Here is a 15,029-nt window from a genome sequence, read left to right on the forward strand (position 1 = left end):
ATAAGAAAGAGTTTGTGATGTTCTTGCTCTTGCCCTGCAGATCTTTCTAACTTTTATCTTAAAAGGATGTGGAGAAACTACTTTATGTAACATAAAATTCAGTGAAAGGTAAGCGATTACGTACAGATGTGTAGGTATTAACAATTAGGAGATGGTGTCTTTTCCCATTGCCTTAAAAGATAAGTGGAGCATTGCCATAGTAGCTTTTTCCAACTTTCTTTAGCTATTAGCATTTGAAAGTGAAAACTCAGTGAATAAAGATGACAGCAGTTAAGCGTCATTATTTTGTTTTGTGTTCTGAATTAAGAGTATCCTGGCTGAAAGTAAAATATTTTAATCAAACAAAGAAACTCCTGAAGTTGTTTTCAGGATGGCAGAAGGTGTGCATGTGCTTTTTATTTCAACTTCCAAGTCTTCAAAAGCCATACTTGAGAGGTTAAACATCCATGATTCTCTATGGTGTTAGAGGAAAAAAGTAAATCCTATTAGCCAAAGTAAGAGAGAGGTAGATACCTTAAGGGAAGTGCTTTTTTGTCACCTGTACTCTCTGCAGTACAAATATCAGCTTGTCACAAAGGTTGAGACCTTTGTAGTCCATTCTTTCAGGGTACAAATCTGTCTCTCTTCTGGCTTTAATACAAGAGCTGTGAAATATCTGTATTAGGTAAAATAGAGGTTAAGGCACCTTAAGGGCACTGAATTCTTATCTCTTTTTACTAGCACTGGTGTCAACATGTACTAAAATGTGATGACCTACTCTCCTCTTTGATAAAAAGGAAAATGACCTGTCTACTGTGGATGGTGATAGAGTTGCCTGGGGCAGATTATATTGTCACCTTCTTTAGTATTGGTGTGTAGGAAAATAAAAAAGGCCAGGATAGTTCTGTTTACCATCGAAGTGTCTGACATTTCTAGCTACTGATAAAATATACTCAGGGGTAGAAAGAAGAAGCTGGTGTATGCTACCAAACAAGACTGTGAAGAAATGCAGAGATTCTTTATTGTGTGAACCCTTGGTATCACAGGGCATAGCAAGAGATTCCCTCTGCCCACTTTAGACACCACGGTTCAAGTTCTGCATTTAACCCAGCCTGCTGCTTGTCTGGGGCCTTTGGTACACAAAGGCTGACGTGTCTTGAGTCCTGTCTTAACCTTGTGATGTACCTCTGTACTCTGCAACTTAAGGAGTTTAATCATGCAGTCAGTTAACAAAAGTAACAATATTTCTTCTATTCTGGAAATAATGGAGGTCCTATTCAAGAGCTTTCCTCCATGGCATTTCAAAGCATTTATAGTTTTGTAAAAATTAATTTAGCAGTCACTGTTGTTAGTCATGTACGGTAGCTGTGCATGATGAATTATATAAGACTCTCCAAGAGTTGATTTAAATTATAAGGCTAGAACATCTCAAACTCTTAAATGCACTTTAAGCTTTTGGTAATACTTATTTGCAGTTCTGTATCGTAAAGGAGGGTGTGCTTCATGCTTATCAGAAACTGAACTTAAAAATGAAGGAAAGATTTCTGTTACACTCTTTGTGAATATTTAAGAATAGAGTGTGCTCAGCATTTCTTCACGTTGATGAAATGCAGAAGATGTTTATTGTGTGAGTTCTTTGTGTAATAATCTTGTCTCTTGTTTGCATAAATATATAAAAAAGTTTTGTTGTTAAAGCCATGGGACTCCAGGGGATGGGAAATTAACTTCCTATTTCCAAACTAGTACTTTTTAAACACTTTTTAAAAACTAAAGTCTATGTCTAAAATGTGCATTTTTGTGATGAAGGAAATCATAAGTGAGTATCTGTGAGAGAAACTGAAAAAACTCCTTTAAAAGGCATGGAAGCCTTTTTAAAAAAAGTGTAAATTCCGTAAACTTTGGTCTAGTTTTGGCTGTTTGCAAATCAACTTTGTTAAACTATTGGTATCCTAAAGCTCTAAGTATTCATGAAGAAGGAAGAAATCTCTTGGTTGATTTACAGTAGAATAAGGCGAAATTTAGAAAGTCAGTGTTAACTCATTTAAGTCAGATCAATGAAGTGTGTCTTGCTAGATCCTGAAATTCTGCCATTATATTCTTCTGAAGCCTAAATAATTTAGCTTTTGTTTTTCTTAGTTATTTAGAATTTTTTTCTAAGGCATGGAAAAGAGGAGATAGCTGTCAGACCATCCTGAAAAAGTACTTTAAGCAGAAAATTCTTTTCAACTTCTTGAAATGGTACTTCTGGTAGGACAACTTTGCCTCAGAAGTCAAGTTTCCTCAAAGCTGGGGCTATGCCATAGTATCCAGTGCTGTAAAGTTGACTTCTGCTTGAAAGAATTTTGAGCATGATAAACTGATGAATTAAATAAAGATTATTGTAAATTATTGAAAGTGTAATTCCTTTTCCAAGGAATTTAAGTAAAGAACAGGATATATTTCAGTTCTTACGAGAAGTGAATTAGAGAATGAAATCAATAGTGAAGGCAGGCAATGAGCAATTAAGGAACAAAATAAGAACTTAAAAAAGAGGGGCAATGTGATATTTTAGGGGTAAGATTGGTAAAGCAGAAAACACACACAAAACCAAGTGATGAAGAATCAATAAAATGGGAATTACAAAGCCAGACACCAAGTGGATTCCAGTGTAATATCGTAGCATTTATTTGACTGGAATGTAAAGACTGACTTCTGTGTACAGTATATGAAAATGAATTTACATGTATGGTTTGCTGTTTAAGAGATTTAGTTATTTTCTGAAGGAGCTTTTACTGTGAGCACATGGGAAGGGCTGAGGCTCTCCAGCTCTTACACTGACATGTTTGGAGAAGGTGAGTTGTGACCACTGTGCCAAACAGTAGGAGGAACAAGTCTTTTGCAAACCCAACAGTCTGATAGTAGTACAACACTTTTGCTCCTCTCCTCATTCTCCTCACCTCAATTAATGTTGGAGCTGAATTTTAGAAAAAGAGGGTTGTGTTTATGCTATTTTTTATATTCTGATGAATTCAGGTGGGACTGTTAGGCAGGGTAACTGCAACAAATTTTTTTAAAGGCAAGTAATTTTTCACTTGGGCATCTGCTAATTCCTGTTTTATGAGAAGTAGTGAGCAAGGGTAATTAATATTGAGAAAAGAAATAGAAGATTTTTTTAAGCATGGAATGTTAACTTAGCTGCAAATAATTAAAAAAAAATCCAAACAAATAGTTGGGGAGAACATGTGAACTGCTCATGCATAAAAACCTGCTGGGACTTGGCCATTGAGTCCTTTAGAGAGGTACCAGGCTGAAAAAATATGGGCTGTTTAGAATCCCTTTACTGATTCTCAGAAAATCTCCTCTGCATGTGGAATCTTTTCTACTGTTGTGACCCTGGGCCTAATCTCTGCTTTCTAATTTAGTTTTGGAATTCTTTATTTGAGAACTCCAAATTTCATCTGCATGTGCAAAATGGCAGAACTTTGCATGCATAATAAAAGCTCAGTGACTTCTTGACAGTGCCAGTGACGTGATTAATTCCCATGCATAATATATTCAATCATCTGTGCATATGCAGTGACAATATAAGCAAAGGGGAATGAAGGATCCCCATGGTCTGGGAGAGAGCTCTTGTCTTGCTGTCAGGTATGTTTGTCTCTCCCCATGTCCCCATAGATTTCTTTCTCCTTGGGCTTTATGCCAATGGCAGCATCTTCCCCATCTGGTCACTATCAAGAAGCTGGACCACACCTCAACCTCTTTCATCTCTTGTTGGCAAGTTTGTGTGACTCTTGGTAAAGAGGCAGAAAATGGAAGGAACCTGGCATTTTTCTAGGGAGCCTTTATATAATAATCAATGGTGTTTACCACATTGAGTCTTTTCCTATTAGTAAATTGGCACCATTAACAGAAAATCATGTCTGGTGTTTGACTGCAGCAGTTTTATATCAGATGACTTAAATCCCAAATAGCAGACCTCTGTGTTCATTCTTAGAACTGATCTAGACTTCTCTTAGCTAACCTCACAGTGTTACTCAGCTGTGTTTGTTGCATGCCACATATGTTTTTTTGTGCTTCTACTAACCATTTCTGGGCGTTATTACATGTACAGTAATAAAAATGTGAAGATATTAGCAGTAATTAAAAGATTTTTAACTAAGATCACCAAAGCTCTTAAACTTACCTCAATCTCTTTTCTGACATGAGCAGTTGCTCTTGCAGGCTCTGGGCTGGAATCAAGTGGTGCCTGTAAATGTTAACAAGAAGCCTTAGAGAACTTCTACTGACAAGCCAGTATAGCTTTATGACATTATGCTGGCAAAACTCTGTATGTCATATTTGTAGCTACATGCATGGAAAGGTATAGTACATTTTGCTAGCTGTAGTTTTTAGGCAGGTATGGTGATTTGATGTCATGCTGCACATATTTCTGTATCATAGTAAACAAAGTATTTGTTGTATCTATCTCGTTAAATTAATAAATCAAGTAGATTTTTCATCTGTGTTTTAGTAAGTGGATAAAATATAATCTGAGTTCTGGCTGGGTACCAATGTTTATCAGTGATGAAAAATTGCAGATTAGTCTGTGTTTCTATAATCAGAACATTTACACAATGGATATATTGTTACAGTTGTCGTTTTAGTTCTGATTATTACTCAGTATGTCTATTGCAATTTTCTCATTTACAGCTGTTATTGAGCTCCATGTGTAATAGATGGAATTACTTTGTCTACCATTTATTTTATGAATAGCCTACAGAAACATTAGTATTAATAATATTATCCACTTAATGTACACAAGAGTTTATAATATGGATAGATGAATAATGTGTTGCACTATTTAAATTTTATTGGAATGAGATAAATAGACCTAATGCATTTTTGTTGGTAAATGCAGTGTTAAAGTCATTGGAGGGATTTAAAAAAACTCAATTCTAAGGAAAGTGATTGCAACTATTCTGTTATCAAATAAATGAATAAAATAGATTGGACATAAACCAGTTCTATTTGGGGGTTTTGGGTTTTGTTTGTTAGTTTTTTGGGGGTTTTTTGGTTTTTTTGGTTTTTTGTTTGGTTGTTTGGGTTTTTTTTTTTAAATGAGGAAATTTCCTGTTAAAAAGAAAGAATTGAATGTCAGTTGTTCTTAAAGGGGCGTGTTCTGATAAAGGTATCTGTGTGGGAAAACTAACAATTTGGGTTCTTTGCTCAGTGGCAGAAAAGTGTATGTAAGACACATAAATTATACAGAACTGAACGAAATTTACCAGTTTGATAAATATGACATGCAGCTCTGATTAAACAGGAAAAATGGTCACTTGGATAGGAAGTCAGGTCAGGCCTTGTCCAAAGTAGGCAGTCAGCTTCCTACCTAACCTTGTTCTTTTTCTGCTCTTTCGGCTTAGTTCAACATAGAAAGGCTTGGTTTTGTCAGCCTAAGAGGAAAATATTCCCCCACAGTTTGGGGTAATTCTGGTTGCATGAAAGAGGAACTCCTTGGGCTGTTTTTTCTGACTCAGTAGGCCTTCTCTAAGTTTACTCTTCAGGGTATTGTTTTTGAAAAAGTTGTTGTATTACAGTATTAAGGGTATGCTTTGGTCTCATGAAAATGCATTGTAATATTAATTCAGTGCTTAGACCAGCCATAATTAATGAACACAAGGGAAGTTTTTTCCCGTTATTTTTCTTTTCTGAATAAATAGGCACTTAACCAAAATATCCAGTAAATGTTATGTAGAAGTTAATTCTGTTTGAATCAGAGAAAAGTAAGTTCAAGTTTCCGACAGTCGTATTTAAGTGTCTAATGTAAGAACAGCCATTCTGATATTTTCCTTGCCATGTTAAGGCAAGTTTGATAAGTAAAGCTAATATGTGTTAGACCAACGTGTAAGGTTATAAAAGTTGGACAAGGCTGAAGAAGGACTGGTGTGTCCTAAAGCTTGTCTGACTCTGCCCAGGGGTTCTGGGAGGCCTTACAAGGGATGTACCTACAGCTGGTTCCCGACCTCAACTGCCTCAGCCTGATGTATTTTGGGTTAGTCCCCCCACACTCCCAACATGTGCTTGGGACCCACAAACTGTGCTAAGCAGCCCAGAGTCTTTGTTGCTGAACCTGCATAATTCATCTATTGTTTAACTCCAGACATCTCAGAAGAATTCAGAGAGATGCTTGGCTTATTCAGTCTTGAATTTTCATTGGTTTTTTAATGATAGCTTTAATTCTGGGGTAAATGGTTTAACTGAGCACCTACAGAAAACTGTACATTTATGTACATCTGAGGGGTTCTACTAAATAAAATACCTACCCAGTCCTTCTGCTGTAAGATGTACGTCCCCATAGCTGTATATCCATTCATTTCTTAACTTGTCATTTAAACTCTGTCCATCCTGAGCTACATTGTAGTGCAGGGATTCATGAGCAGTGACCTGCCAGTATTTCAGCACCACCAGAGGTCTGCAGAGTTGTCTGGTATTTTAACTCTAGTACCCAGCAGTACCTGGTGTTTCAGAGAAAGGTAAAGTGCATGCATTACATACACATACTTTTCTTCTGGTCAGTTGTAAAATACCCTAATTTACTTCATTAAGAGAATGTGTTACCAGCTATGCTTTGATTGGGGCCTTCTATAATTCTCTTGCAATGTAAAGTCAAGCTTTTCTCAGCATTTATGTGATTATTTTCTCAAAAATGTGTAGTTTTTTATAAGTTCTGTAACATATCACGGATAAAAAATAGCACAAAATTGATATTTTAGCAGAATAATCTTCAATGTTTTCTCTGGTTACTCTATCAGTTCTTTTCACAGATTTTTTTTTTTTTGCTTACTGTAGAAAAATTACATCAAATGCAGGATAACAGAACACTGTCAAACTAAGAAGGTTTTATATGGACAGCATTAGACAGGAGCAGAAAGATCCAGTGCACTAATAGGCATACTCACATGAGCTACCTAGTCCATTGACAGTTTCTTCCTTTGTTCTCCTTCTCGACCCACTTTCTGCCAGTGATTTGTGACATATTTTGTAAGAGATCAAATAAACCCTTGACACCTGATTGCAATGTAGTGCTTGTTTACAGTTGCATTTTTGAAGGACCTCTAGACAAGATGGAAGGTTTAACTTAAAGTAATTAAATTTGCATCTGCTCTATGACAGGAATTTTCTTATGTATGCATCCTGTTGAGCAACTTTTACTGTAATTGGCCATGAAGTACCAAAAGAAGGATACAGGTAGACAAAATCATTGTTGCCTACTACTAAAATCTGTCATGGTATTTCTTAAGGACTGTCTTGTACGTGGCTTGTGCTGGATTCTTTGAGATATAGTAATGCCTACTTTTATTTGGCAGGGGAAAGGGAGAGATTTCTAAGGCACTGGCCCTTTCTCTGTGTCCTTTCACACTGTTTGACTAAGGCTAAATGTGTAAAATGCCTGTACTTATATTAATTTCTTTCAGAATTATTTTTGTTTTCTTGACCATTAGTATGTATTTTCTAAGTTACCTGTCTTTTTTTTGGGCATGTCCCTCTTTGTCCTTGGGCAAATTCCTGAGCTCTTTGCTAGTTGTATAGCTGGGCACTGAACCTACAACTTATCTGTTCTCCAGACAGTACTTAACACTGCCAAGTTTTTTGTTAGTGTTTGGTTGGTTCGTTTGTTTCATTCTTTTACTGAGCTGCTGTCTAGTAATGTGTGATTCCAGGATCTTCATGTTCCCTACCAACATAAGAATCTTTTTGAATGTATTAAAGGTCAGTGTTAATTGGCACAAGTCAGAAGGCAACAAGACACTAAGTAGACTGAAGAGAAGTAAAGTTCTTTTTTTGTTTTGAACGGGGAACCTGATTTGAAAGAAAAATTAAGCTGAGCTTGATAAACAGTATTTTCTATTCACATTTTAAAACCTAAAGAACTACTTTATAGTTGCTTTGAATTTACCATGATTAATTCATAACTATTCTTTGTGGTATATTATGGCCAAATGCAGCTGCTATGACATAGAATAATGTACAACTTATATTGCTGAGATTCCTCCTGTCAGTGAGATTTGAAGTAACATGCCATGATGTTCACCTAAACCCATTTGAAGTGGTTTTAAGAAGACCAAGAATTATTTGCATCTTGCATGACCTGTCCTTACTGCTACTTTTGAGTACAGTGTGGGTTAGAAGACGTGGTTATTTTCAGCCTACTGACTACAAGCAAGATTAATAGCTTTTGAAAGGGCTGTAATGAAAGGCTGACCCAACTGGCTTTGTATTATACTTTGTTTATCCTGCTCTCATCTCTAACACCTTTGGGCTACAGCAAAATGTAATTTATGTTAGCAGTGCTTGATAGAAGGTGAAAGGTCATATTTTTAATGAGAGTAGCCCTGATTGGTGTTCAGGTTTTAAAATGTTGTCTGGTAGAGTACAGTCAACAAAGTCCATGTAAACAGAATGAATGCAGAAAGGGGCAAGAAAACATTTGAGAGGAAATAAGACCATTTTATTTAAAGTTCAATTAGCAGAAGTTAAATAGCTAGGAAAAGGGATTTAATAAATCACTAGCATTGTGATGGTCAAGTCTAATAAACCTTTAGAGTTTGGATGAGGTGCTGAGTGTTTTGTACCAAGAAAAATATTTTGCAGGTAATCAATTTCCGTCTTATCTGGATGCTTTTTGCTTAAAAAAAGTCTATATCTATCTTATCTTTGATTTGAGCAGGACAGAAATGAAATGACCATCTGTGCTCATTCAAGGGAGAGATATGCTTCTCAGTGCAGCTGAACTTGTCTGTATTTGGAAAGGTTAACCATAATACTCAACTGGGTTTGAATTTTCCCTTTAGAAGGAAAATGAGATTGAGCAATGGTGTCTGTTAATGGTGTGTTTGCTCTGGTAAAGCTGAACTTTTGAGAGTGATATGCTTTAAAAATTATCGTGCTGGATATTTTTGGTGTTACTATTAGAACTCATTATGTTACTTAACCAATTTTATGAAAGATGCACCTCCTCATAGAAGCCAAAGTTTTTTGAAGTAGGTTAAAACTTCAAGAGAATTCTGGTCAAAAGACATTTAGCAAGTACAGGGGGAAGATTTTGGGTGTAAGAGGAAGGTAAAGTTTTCAAGTCAGAGTAATCAAAAGCTGATTTGAAAGAAATTCTTGGATTTGAGTTTTCAGCATTCAAGTACATACCCTGTGGTACTGATTCTTGCCATGAAAGCTCACTCTTGTCTTTCAATTGTGTGTGTTGTTTGCAAGTGACAAATTGTTTCAGTTATGTTCAAGAAAGGAATGGGAAACATCTGAGATTTTGAATTGCATTACTGTTTGTGGAAACAACTTTTAGTCTGTGTTTAATTCAAAGTTTGCATAAGGAAGAACAGTGGAGTGAGCTCCTTTCAGTTTTTTACAGCCAAATTGCCTTCCATGGAAATACAGATTAGCAAAATCTGAGGGGTTTTGTGTTGTTTTTAACCATGTAGAAAACTCTGTGCTGGAACAGAGAAAAATTGTTAGCTTTCCCACATGACAGCACAGTAACTGATGGAAAATGCAGCCTGTGTGACAGTAACCAGTGTGCGCAAAACCATAAGGCAAATGGGGTTCACCTTGTGTGGGGTTTCAAAGTGAAAGTTTGGCAGAGCAGCAGGTTGGATTGCGTAAGAGCTGCAAGACTCCGGACAGGTGTTGTGTTGATGTTGGAAGCTTTTTTTTCCAAAATTCTGCACTATTTTCTGTGTGTCATGCTGCATCATAATTACAGGTTGGATTGTGCCCCTGTAGAATCATAGAATCAATTGGGTTGGAAAAGACCTCCAGATCATCAAGTCCAACCCCTGGTCCAACTCCAGTCCCTTTACCAGATCATGGCACTCGGTGCCACATCCAGTCTCAGTTTAAAAGCCTTCAGGGATGGTGAATCCACCACCTCTCTGGGCAGGCCATTCCATTGCCTGATTAATCTCTCTGTAAAGAATTTTTTTCTGATCTCCAACTTAAATTTCCCCTGGCAGAGCTTGAGCCCGTGCCCCCTTGTCCTATTGCTGAGTGCCTGGGAGAAGAGACCAACCCCCACCTGGCTAGAACTTCCCTTCAGGCAGTGATGAGGTCACCTCTGACATGACATGAACATGAACCTTTTACTCCACAGTAATATGTGAAGCAATACACTGAGGTCCTGCTCTGGCAGTTTGTGCTCCTCAACCTCCCCACTCCTGATGTTCTACCTGGGCCCAGCCTTGCTGAGCTGTCGTCCTGCAGTGCCATCCATCCTGCTCTCTCTCCTCCCTTCCACAGCACTCCCCCCCATCCTTGGGCTCCTGCTGTCTGTTGGCAAGGAATAGAATCACTTTACTTTAAAGCAACATAATGTCACCATTCCCCTTCTTTTCATCTGTGTCAGTGGGTCTCGAACTATTAATGCAAATCTTCAAAATGATTCTTTTAAATTTACACTTGTTTTACATTATTTTATAATTAAGTTTTAGTGTTTAAAGAGAAGAAAGGGATAGAAGTTTTTCAAGTTATTAAATATTAATTTTATTCACATTTAACCCTAATTTCCATTAAGGATGTTAACTGAAAGGCAGATCTTTTGAATTCAACGTTTTCATTTCATTCTAGCCTCATTGATGAACAGTTAGATCTTGTCATGTGTTCATAAAGTGTGATGGTCCACTGGGATAGAAGGAATAATTCTGCTGTCTTGCACTTTCTAGGATGGTTTGTTTGTGATGCTTACTGTTTCCTAACAAAATCAAACAAACAAACAAATAAAAAAAATCTCATGTCTAAACTAAAACTGAGATTTGAAACAAACTCCTGTTTTAAACCATTTAGAGAGACTGTCCTGCTTCTCATACAGCTAATTACTGTTGAAACAAAAGTAACATTCTCCTTAAAAATTCATTATAGTTTTATATTTCAAGTATCTTCTTGTTAAAGGCTTCTTTTGTTCTTTTGAATGAGGCTTTTGTAAGCTCTCCCTGTCTAGGTGCTTCTGCTTATGTCTTAAAAGACTGAACAAACAGACCAGCCTTGAACACTTTGCAAACCCTCTACTGATGCTCTGTATGCAGGTGAAATGAGGAAATTCTGTACTACTTTTTATACATTTCCTACCCAGATTTGTTACTTGCAAGCACAGATCGATTTGAAGAGGCCTTTTTAATCCTAAGCAAGCCTTTTGAGGACTCTGATGATTTTTCTTGTCTGTCTTAACAGGACTTCAGTGGTTTGGAAAACTGATTTCTAAGGTGTTTCATTGGAAGGTGTATCAAGGGATAAAATTGATGATAAAATCTTGTGTTACATATGTGATGCATCTATTAGATGCAAGGATAGGAATTTAGGTAAGTATAAAAAAATTGTAATGCCTGCAGCTACAAATAGATGTAAAACTGGCCACTGATGTTTAATTTGGTTTCCTTTCAGAGAATTATGTTAACTAAAATGTGCTTGGCATTCTTCTGATATGATCTATAGTTCTTACCTGGGAGTTCAGGAAATGTAAAATTTATTTTTGTGATTTAAATTCCTTACAGAACCCTGGGTAAAAGTACCATCTTGGTATTGTATAAACTGCTATAGTTTCTTCCATGCATTCAGGTTTACACTTGCACAAGTAAAACCCTGCAAATGATAGCAGGCCTTTGTGCAATGTTTAATAAATGATGAAACTTTGAAGAATCTTTGAGAAGTAGGGCCTGCCTGTGACTGAGCAGCAGACATGAATAAGTGTTATCCTCAAGTGTATCTTGCAGACAGTAATAGATGCTTGAACAGACAATATGAGCACTGAGTGAATGATGGTAATAACATTAAATATTTACATATAGCAAAAGCATCTTGACAGCAGAAAAGAGACTGTCTCTGCAGTAAGGTGGATAAACCCCAGTGTGATATAGTATAGCTTTCTATAGGACAACTTTCTGTTAATAACTAGCAGTGTTTCTCTGTAAGACACATATTATAATCTACTGTCATACAAGGCAGTTTTCAAGACTTCATCGGGATAATCTCCCAAGTGTTGATATCACTCTATATCTGCTACAATGTAAAAACAATTACATAGTTCAGGAATAAGAATTAATAATTAGATAATAATTAAATGTTTAATATTAACCAAAATACATTTTGACCTGTTATTAGAGGTCACTCTTTACCTCTTTACCTCAGTTTTTCATTGGATTTCCTAGCATAGGAACTGTCTGTATCCAAAAGAAAGTTGTGCTGTGGCTATACCTGAAAGAGTTGATGTAAGCAAGAAGCCCTCCTGCCCCCTCCACTGCTGAGCAGTTTCATAGGAGTAAATCCATTTTATTGATTCCAGAGTCCTTGAAGTGCAGGATACTTGTTTATGTGTCCTTGTTTTGGTTTTGGGGATTTTGGGCTTTGCAAATTCTGATTGTAGAACAGTTGGTATTGCTTGCACTGCATTTGTTAAAATAGGTCATGCTTGAGTTTCCACATAATTTTAAAAGGAAATTACTTTATCAGAGACAGGGTAACGACTTAATTTTTATGCTGAGAAGCAGATGAATTTTTTTTAGAAATTTTAATCTTTTTAATACCTTCCAAATAGCTTTCAGTTATAGGAAAGAAGTAAAACAACAGTGACAGTAAATTGAATTTTTTAAAAACACTCTATGAAGCTTGTATAACTACAATCAACCTATTTGCATTCAATGATCTGTCATGTCATGTAATTAAAACCAATTAATATTGTAAATGAAGTAAAACTGAGTACAATCAAGCCATTTTTTCATATATTCATTTTCTTGTAACAACTAAAGAGAAAATAGAACACAATTTTAGAAATCATTGCTTTAAATCATCACCGAGGGGTTTTTTTTGTTTATTTACTATTTTATGGCAAACATAGTTCATTGGAAGTAGATACTGGAAACTATTTTATTTTTTTGCTTGTAGATGCTGGAAACTTTGTTTTATTTTTTTGCTTCTAATTCTTCCTCTGCTTACTGCTTTTGTTGGGAAAATGCTTAACAATTCCTTTTTTAGAAGTGGCTTTGGCCTGGGTAGCCATTCATAAGTAATCAGCATCATTTGAGAATATGGATAATTATGAATGTGGAATATCTAAGGCATATGACCAGTTGACCTTTGGCCAGTCAAGAAATTATTGAGATATAATGGCAAATATGTTTTTGCAGCTTTTAAGGAAAGAATCGTAATCCTGTGGAGGAAAGGGCTGGTATGGTGCAGAGGGGAAAATGTTATATTCCTGCAAATATGTGAATGATATGCTTTGCAAAAGGAATGTGACAGAAATTTAATGTGAAGTGTTCTCCTCTTGGATGAGTTTTACTTTGAGGGAAGAAGTTTTGCAGGTGATAGCTGTTCTGAGAAGCATTCCTGTGTGGCAGGAAAACTGATGTGGACTACAGAGCTCGAATGTTGATAACTTGATGCCAGTGCATGTGAGCTGAGACGTTTTGATTGGGGACTGCACTGAAGGTAAGCCCAAGTGGGCTTATCCACTGTCTAAAACTTGACCCATATTCCTTGTTTGCTTCTTGGATGTCAAGAATTGGAATTTATGCAGCATTTAAATTTAAGATTGCATCTGGAATCTACTACAGTAACATGCCCCTGACTTTCAGAGGGCTCTGCATCTCAGGATCCTTAAGAAAAAGTACCTATTTTGGAGTAGATGACCTACATGTATTTTTTAAGGCAACTGGTAGTTTGGGAACTTTTGGATTAAAACTTCTAACATGTAGATCAAGAGTTACTCTGGTTTAAATCCTCTTTCTTTCTTCAGAGCTCTGGTAGATAAAATGAAGTATTCTTGTAAAAGTAGTAAAACATGACAGATTTTTCAAAGTTGGACAATAATAATTCAGTGATCGTCAAACTTTGGACTTTTTTGTTCATTGTTATGTTATCTTACTTTTTTATCTGCTGTTTTAAGTAGGGACAATATTGATTCTTGTGACAGCAGTTTAGGTCCTAAGGCAAGGTATGGATTAAAACACTTCAAGTACATTTACAGTAAACATTTCCAAAGTTAGTTACAGTGTGCTGCCCACTCCTGAGTGAAGTTTTTCCCTGTTGGATTTCTGAGAGTTTTTTAGTCCTGCAGTATTTAGGCACTTTACTACTTGCCTAATAAAATAGAAGGTTTAATCCATGTGGTTGTGTTATTTTAATCAAATCATCAAGGTGAGAATTTTGACCTTAGAATCGTCTTTCATTACACATAATTTCAGGGCTTTCTGCTGCAGGTACATAAATTAATAAGTTCTTCATTATGTGATCTATGCTTTAAAATATACTAGTTTTTTTCCTTCCCTGCAAGGCTTTTCTCTGATTTAGGACTGTAAGAGCAGGCTGTAATAAAACCATAGGTGATGCTTTATCAGCCATTTAAGGGCACGTGGGGTTAGTTGTAAAGCAAGAGGAGGAGTCTGTCTCACCATGACCTTGCCTTGTCTGTCTTCTCTTGGCAAAGAGTGAGGCTTCTCTTCCACTGTCAGACTCTGCACTCGAGTCGAATTAGCTTTTGAACTTTCTGTGTACTATAAATCTTAGGAGACAGTCAAGTTAAAGTGCACGTCACTAGGTGGCACTGGAACATCGCTGTGTGCCACGTACAGTCCGTCTCTTCATCTGCGTGCTGGAGCTGCCTGGATTTGTAAGTGTCAGGGAAATTGTTTTATTGTTAAAGGGCATAGTGTAATATATTCATCTCCATCCAAGGCAGCCATTTAATGCCCTGAAACATGCCCTCTCACAGCTCTGGCCTGTTGACTATGCTTATTTGGTGTAATAATTAGCAGAATTTCTCACTAACAGCGGTACTTACCAACACCTCACATTTTCTTCAGTGTTTTTGTACGTGATGGATTGTGCATTCTATGAATAAAGTTAAGCGGGTCACAGGCTAAACCCTGTACAACACAGCTATTTTCTGCACAATAGTTCTCAATAGATATATATTAACTACTTTTTAATCCCTGTGGTATGTAAAGCAAACAAATTTGAGTCTTTTTGTAAGAGGCTTTTGAAAACTTGTAAGCAAAGAATAGTTAACTTGTTAAGTTAAAGAACAAAAAATAGAA

At 36.5% G+C, this 15,029-nt stretch overlaps 1 protein-coding gene across 3 annotated transcripts in view; it reads left to right on the forward strand.

Annotated features, from left to right (window-relative positions):
- Positions 1–15,029, forward strand: part of FTO (FTO alpha-ketoglutarate dependent dioxygenase) — a 232,843-nt gene that overhangs the window by 12,538 nt on the left and 205,276 nt on the right. The window contains exon 2 of one of the 3 annotated variants that reach the window (XM_071567364.1): positions 13,332–13,422. The exons of the other annotated variants lie outside the window; for them this stretch is intronic. The gene's annotated coding sequence lies outside the window, so the exon portion shown is untranslated. The remainder of the gene's footprint in view (positions 1–13,331; positions 13,423–15,029) is intronic. 3 annotated transcript variants of the gene reach the window in all.

This window comes from Pithys albifrons, chromosome 12, assembly GCF_047495875.1.
Source record: "Pithys albifrons albifrons isolate INPA30051 chromosome 12, PitAlb_v1, whole genome shotgun sequence".
NCBI lineage: Eukaryota > Metazoa > Chordata > Aves > Passeriformes > Thamnophilidae > Pithys > Pithys albifrons.